The following is an 8,097-nucleotide window of genomic DNA, read 5'->3' on the forward strand; positions in this document are numbered from 1 at the left end:
CGTTTTCTTTTGATTGCGCAAGAAATAATGATGAGAGAGATAAACCGATGTCAAGAACAGATAGAGAAGCTCAAGCGCAACATAATGATACCTCTTAGAAGTCCATGGTATCCTTTTTAAGAAAGATATTTGCAAATGTAAAACATGCTTCAAATGGCTCCTTTTATAGCGCAAAATGACAGTATATACGCGATTTAATCGTTTTCTTTTGATTGCGCAAGAAATAATGATGAGAGAGATAAACCGATGTCAAGAACAGATAGAGAAGCTCAAGCGCAACATAATGATACCTCTTAGAAGTCCATGGTTCCTTTTTAAGAAAGATATTTGCAAATGTAAAACATGCTTCAAATGGCTCCTTTTATAGCGCAAAATGACAGTATATACGCGATTTAATCGTTTTCTTTTGATTGCGCAAGAAATAATGATGAGAGAGATAAACCGATGTCAAGAACAGATAGAGAAGCTCAAGCGCAACATAATGATACCTCTTAGAAGTCCATGGTATCCTTTTTAAGAAAGATATTTGCAAATGTAAAACATGCTTCAAATGGCTCCTTTTATAGCGCAAAATGACAGTATATACGCGATTTAATCGTTTTCTTTTGATTGCGCAAGAAATAATGATGAGAGAGATAAACCGATGTCAAGAACAGATAGAGAAGCTCAAGCGCAACATAATGATACCTCTTAGAAGTCCATGGTATCCTTTTTAAGAAAGATATTTGCAAATGTAAAACATGCTTCAAATGGCTCCTTTTATAGCGCAAAATGACAGTATATACGCGATTTAATCGTTTTCTTTTGATTGCGCAAGAAATAATGATGAGAGAGATAAACCGATGTCAAGAACAGATAGAGAAGCTCAAGCGCAACATAATGATACCTCTTAGAAGTCCATGGTATCCTTTTTAAGAAAGATATTTGCAAATGTAAAACATGCTTCAAATGGCTCCTTTTATAGCGCAAAATGACAGTATATACGCGATTTAATCGTTTTCTTTTGATTGCGCAAGAAATAATGATGAGAGAGATAAACCGATGTCAAGAACAGATAGAGAAGCTCAAGCGCAACATAATGATACCTCTTAGAAGTCCATGGTATCCTTTTTAAGAAAGATATTTGCAAATGTAAAACATGCTTCAAATGGCTCCTTTTATAGCGCAAAATGACAGTATATACGCGATTTAATCGTTTTCTTTTGATTGCGCAAGAAATAATGATGAGAGAGATAAACCGATGTCAAGAACAGATAGAGAAGCTCAAGCGCAACATAATGATACCTCTTAGAAGTCCATGGTATCCTTTTTAAGAAAGATATTTGCAAATGTAAAACATGCTTCAAATGGCTCCTTTTATAGCGCAAAATGACAGTATATACGCGATTTAATCGTTTTCTTTTGATTGCGCAAGAAATAATGATGAGAGAGATAAACCGATGTCAAGAACAGATAGAGAAGCTCAAGCGCAACATAATGATACCTCTTAGAAGTCCATGGTATCCTTTTTAAGAAAGATATTTGCAAATGTAAAACATGCTTCAAATGGCTCCTTTTATAGCGCAAAATGACAGTATATACGCGATTTAATCGTTTTCTTTTGATTGCGCAAGAAATAATGATGAGAGAGATAAACCGATGTCAAGAACAGATAGAGAAGCTCAAGCGCAACATAATGATACCTCTTAGAAGTCCATGGTATCCTTTTTAAGAAAGATATTTGCAAATGTAAAACATGCTTCAAATGGCTCCTTTTATAGCGCAAAATGACAGTATATACGCGATTTAATCGTTTTCTTTTGATTGCGCAAGAAATAATGATGAGAGAGATAAACCGATGTCAAGAACAGATAGAGAAGCTCAAGCGCAACATAATGATACCTCTTAGAAGTCCATGGTATCCTTTTTAAGAAAGATATTTGCAAATGTAAAACATGCTTCAAATGGCTCCTTTTATAGCGCAAAATGACAGTATATACGCGATTTAATCGTTTTCTTTTGATTGCGCAAGAAATAATGATGAGAGAGATAAACCGATGTCAAGAACAGATAGAGAAGCTCAAGCGCAACATAATGATACCTCTTAGAAGTCCATGGTATCCTTTTTAAGAAAGATATTTGCAAATGTAAAACATGCTTCAAATGGCTCCTTTTATAGCGCAAAATGACAGTATATACGCGATTTAATCGTTTTCTTTTGATTGCGCAAGAAATAATGATGAGAGAGATAAACCGATGTCAAGAACAGATAGAGAAGCTCAAGCGCAACATAATGATACCTCTTAGAAGTCCATGGTATCCTTTTTAAGAAAGATATTTGCAAATGTAAAACATGCTTCAAATGGCTCCTTTTATAGCGCAAAATGACAGTATATACGCGATTTAATCGTTTTCTTTTGATTGCGCAAGAAATAATGATGAGAGAGATAAACCGATGTCAAGAACAGATAGAGAAGCTCAAGCGCAACATAATGATACCTCTTAGAAGTCCATGGTATCCTTTTTAAGAAAGATATTTGCAAATGTAAAACATGCTTCAAATGGCTCCTTTTATAGCGCAAAATGACAGTATATACGCGATTTAATCGTTTTCTTTTGATTGCGCAAGAAATAATGATGAGAGAGATAAACCGATGTCAAGAACAGATAGAGAAGCTCAAGCGCAACATAATGATACCTCTTAGAAGTCCATGGTATCCTTTTTAAGAAAGATATTTGCAAATGTAAAACATGCTTCAAATGGCTCCTTTTATAGCGCAAAATGACAGTATATACGCGATTTAATCGTTTTCTTTTGATTGCGCAAGAAATAATGATGAGAGAGATAAACCGATGTCAAGAACAGATAGAGAAGCTCAAGCGCAACATAATGATACCTCTTAGAAGTCCATGGTATCCTTTTTAAGAAAGATATTTGCAAATGTAAAACATGCTTCAAATGGCTCCTTTTATAGCGCAAAATGACAGTATATACGCGATTTAATCGTTTTCTTTTGATTGCGCAAGAAATAATGATGAGAGAGATAAACCGATGTCAAGAACAGATAGAGAAGCTCAAGCGCAACATAATGATACCTCTTAGAAGTCCATGGTATCCTTTTTAAGAAAGATATTTGCAAATGTAAAACATGCTTCAAATGGCTCCTTTTATAGCGCAAAATGACAGTATATACGCGATTTAATCGTTTTCTTTTGATTGCGCAAGAAATAATGATGAGAGAGATAAACCGATGTCAAGAACAGATAGAGAAGCTCAAGCGCAACATAATGATACCTCTTAGAAGTCCATGGTATCCTTTTTAAGAAAGATATTTGCAAATGTAAAACATGCTTCAAATGGCTCCTTTTATAGCGCAAAATGACAGTATATACGCGATTTAATCGTTTTCTTTTGATTGCGCAAGAAATAATGATGAGAGAGATAAACCGATGTCAAGAACAGATAGAGAAGCTCAAGCGCAACATAATGATACCTCTTAGAAGTCCATGGTATCCTTTTTAAGAAAGATATTTGCAAATGTAAAACATGCTTCAAATGGCTCCTTTTATAGCGCAAAATGACAGTATATACGCGATTTAATCGTTTTCTTTTGATTGCGCAAGAAATAATGATGAGAGAGATAAACCGATGTCAAGAACAGATAGAGAAGCTCAAGCGCAACATAATGATACCTCTTAGAAGTCCATGGTATCCTTTTTAAGAAAGATATTTGCAAATGTAAAACATGCTTCAAATGGCTCCTTTTATAGCGCAAAATGACAGTATATACGCGATTTAATCGTTTTCTTTTGATTGCGCAAGAAATAATGATGAGAGAGATAAACCGATGTCAAGAACAGATAGAGAAGCTCAAGCGCAACATAATGATACCTCTTAGAAGTCCATGGTTCTTTTTAAGAAAGATATTTGCAAATGTAAAACATGCTTCAAATGGCTCCTTTTATAGCGCAAAATGACAGTATATACGCGATTTAATCGTTTTCTTTTGATTGCGCAAGAAATAATGATGAGAGAGATAAACCGATGTCAAGAACAGATAGAGAAGCTCAAGCGCAACATAATGATACCTCTTAGAAGTCCATGGTATCCTTTTTAAGAAAGATATTTGCAAATGTAAAACATGCTTCAAATGGCTCCTTTTATAGCGCAAAATGACAGTATATACGCGATTTAATCGTTTTCTTTTGATTGCGCAAGAAATAATGATGAGAGAGATAAACCGATGTCAAGAACAGATAGAGAAGCTCAAGCGCAACATAATGATACCTCTTAGAAGTCCATGGTATCCTTTTTAAGAAAGATATTTGCAAATGTAAAACATGCTTCAAATGGCTCCTTTTATAGCGCAAAATGACAGTATATACGCGATTTAATCGTTTTCTTTTGATTGCGCAAGAAATAATGATGAGAGAGATAAACCGATGTCAAGAACAGATAGAGAAGCTCAAGCGCAACATAATGATACCTCTTAGAAGTCCATGGTCCTTTTTAAGAAAGATATTTGCAAATGTAAAACATGCTTCAAATGGCTCCTTTTATAGCGCAAAATGACAGTATATACGCGATTTAATCGTTTTCTTTTGATTGCGCAAGAAATAATGATGAGAGAGATAAACCGATGTCAAGAACAGATAGAGAAGCTCAAGCGCAACATAATGATACCTCTTAGAAGTCCATGGTATCCTTTTTAAGAAAGATATTTGCAAATGTAAAACATGCTTCAAATGGCTCCTTTTATAGCGCAAAATGACAGTATATACGCGATTTAATCGTTTTCTTTTGATTGCGCAAGAAATAATGATGAGAGAGATAAACCGATGTCAAGAACAGATAGAGAAGCTCAAGCGCAACATAATGATACCTCTTAGAAGTCCATGGTATCCTTTTTAAGAAAGATATTTGCAAATGTAAAACATGCTTCAAATGGCTCCTTTTATAGCGCAAAATGACAGTATATACGCGATTTAATCGTTTTCTTTTGATTGCGCAAGAAATAATGATGAGAGAGATAAACCGATGTCAAGAACAGATAGAGAAGCTCAAGCGCAACATAATGATACCTCTTAGAAGTCCATGGTTCCTTTTTAAGAAAGATATTTGCAAATGTAAAACATGCTTCAAATGGCTCCTTTTATAGCGCAAAATGACAGTATATACGCGATTTAATCGTTTTCTTTTGATTGCGCAAGAAATAATGATGAGAGAGATAAACCGATGTCAAGAACAGATAGAGAAGCTCAAGCGCAACATAATGATACCTCTTAGAAGTCCATGGTATCCTTTTTAAGAAAGATATTTGCAAATGTAAAACATGCTTCAAATGGCTCCTTTTATAGCGCAAAATGACAGTATATACGCGATTTAATCGTTTTCTTTTGATTGCGCAAGAAATAATGATGAGAGAGATAAACCGATGTCAAGAACAGATAGAGAAGCTCAAGCGCAACATAATGATACCTCTTAGAAGTCCATGGTATCCTTTTTAAGAAAGATATTTGCAAATGTAAAACATGCTTCAAATGGCTCCTTTTATAGCGCAAAATGACAGTATATACGCGATTTAATCGTTTTCTTTTGATTGCGCAAGAAATAATGATGAGAGAGATAAACCGATGTCAAGAACAGATAGAGAAGCTCAAGCGCAACATAATGATACCTCTTAGAAGTCCATGGTATCCTTTTTAAGAAAGATATTTGCAAATGTAAAACATGCTTCAAATGGCTCCTTTTATAGCGCAAAATGACAGTATATACGCGATTTAATCGTTTTCTTTTGATTGCGCAAGAAATAATGATGAGAGAGATAAACCGATGTCAAGAACAGATAGAGAAGCTCAAGCGCAACATAATGATACCTCTTAGAAGTCCATGGTATCCTTTTTAAGAAAGATATTTGCAAATGTAAAACATGCTTCAAATGGCTCCTTTTATAGCGCAAAATGACAGTATATACGCGATTTAATCGTTTTCTTTTGATTGCGCAAGAAATAATGATGAGAGAGATAAACCGATGTCAAGAACAGATAGAGAAGCTCAAGCGCAACATAATGATACCTCTTAGAAGTCCATGGTATCCTTTTTAAGAAAGATATTTGCAAATGTAAAACATGCTTCAAATGGCTCCTTTTATAGCGCAAAATGACAGTATATACGCGATTTAATCGTTTTCTTTTGATTGCGCAAGAAATAATGATGAGAGAGATAAACCGATGTCAAGAACAGATAGAGAAGCTCAAGCGCAACATAATGATACCTCTTAGAAGTCCATGGTATCCTTTTTAAGAAAGATATTTGCAAATGTAAAACATGCTTCAAATGGCTCCTTTTATAGCGCAAAATGACAGTATATACGCGATTTAATCGTTTTCTTTTGATTGCGCAAGAAATAATGATGAGAGAGATAAACCGATGTCAAGAACAGATAGAGAAGCTCAAGCGCAACATAATGATACCTCTTAGAAGTCCATGGTATCCTTTTTAAGAAAGATATTTGCAAATGTAAAACATGCTTCAAATGGCTCCTTTTATAGCGCAAAATGACAGTATATACGCGATTTAATCGTTTTCTTTTGATTGCGCAAGAAATAATGATGAGAGAGATAAACCGATGTCAAGAACAGATAGAGAAGCTCAAGCGCAACATAATGATACCTCTTAGAAGTCCATGGTATCCTTTTTAAGAAAGATATTTGCAAATGTAAAACATGCTTCAAATGGCTCCTTTTATAGCGCAAAATGACAGTATATACGCGATTTAATCGTTTTCTTTTGATTGCGCAAGAAATAATGATGAGAGAGATAAACCGATGTCAAGAACAGATAGAGAAGCTCAAGCGCAACATAATGATACCTCTTAGAAGTCCATGGTATCCTTTTTAAGAAAGATATTTGCAAATGTAAAACATGCTTCAAATGGCTCCTTTTATAGCGCAAAATGACAGTATATACGCGATTTAATCGTTTTCTTTTGATTGCGCAAGAAATAATGATGAGAGAGATAAACCGATGTCAAGAACAGATAGAGAAGCTCAAGCGCAACATAATGATACCTCTTAGAAGTCCATGGTATCCTTTTTAAGAAAGATATTTGCAAATGTAAAACATGCTTCAAATGGCTCCTTTTATAGCGCAAAATGACAGTATATACGCGATTTAATCGTTTTCTTTTGATTGCGCAAGAAATAATGATGAGAGAGATAAACCGATGTCAAGAACAGATAGAGAAGCTCAAGCGCAACATAATGATACCTCTTAGAAGTCCATGGTATCCTTTTTAAGAAAGATATTTGCAAATGTAAAACATGCTTCAAATGGCTCCTTTTATAGCGCAAAATGACAGTATATACGCGATTTAATCGTTTTCTTTTGATTGCGCAAGAAATAATGATGAGAGAGATAAACCGATGTCAAGAACAGATAGAGAAGCTCAAGCGCAACATAATGATACCTCTTAGAAGTCCATGGTATCCTTTTTAAGAAAGATATTTGCAAATGTAAAACATGCTTCAAATGGCTCCTTTTATAGCGCAAAATGACAGTATATACGCGATTTAATCGTTTTCTTTTGATTGCGCAAGAAATAATGATGAGAGAGATAAACCGATGTCAAGAACAGATAGAGAAGCTCAAGCGCAACATAATGATACCTCTTAGAAGTCCATGGTATCCTTTTTAAGAAAGATATTTGCAAATGTAAAACATGCTTCAAATGGCTCCTTTTATAGCGCAAAATGACAGTATATACGCGATTTAATCGTTTTCTTTTGATTGCGCAAGAAATAATGATGAGAGAGATAAACCGATGTCAAGAACAGATAGAGAAGCTCAAGCGCAACATAATGATACCTCTTAGAAGTCCATGGTATCCTTTTTAAGAAAGATATTTGCAAATGTAAAACATGCTTCAAATGGCTCCTTTTATAGCGCAAAATGACAGTATATACGCGATTTAATCGTTTTCTTTTGATTGCGCAAGAAATAATGATGAGAGAGATAAACCGATGTCAAGAACAGATAGAGAAGCTCAAGCGCAACATAATGATACCTCTTAGAAGTCCATGGTATCCTTTTTAAGAAAGATATTTGCAAATGTAAAA

The sequence above is a fragment of the Strongylocentrotus purpuratus genome, unplaced genomic scaffold, assembly GCF_000002235.5.
Source record: "Strongylocentrotus purpuratus isolate Spur 01 unplaced genomic scaffold, Spur_5.0 spur5_scaffold_9, whole genome shotgun sequence".
Lineage (NCBI taxonomy): Eukaryota > Metazoa > Echinodermata > Echinoidea > Camarodonta > Strongylocentrotidae > Strongylocentrotus > Strongylocentrotus purpuratus.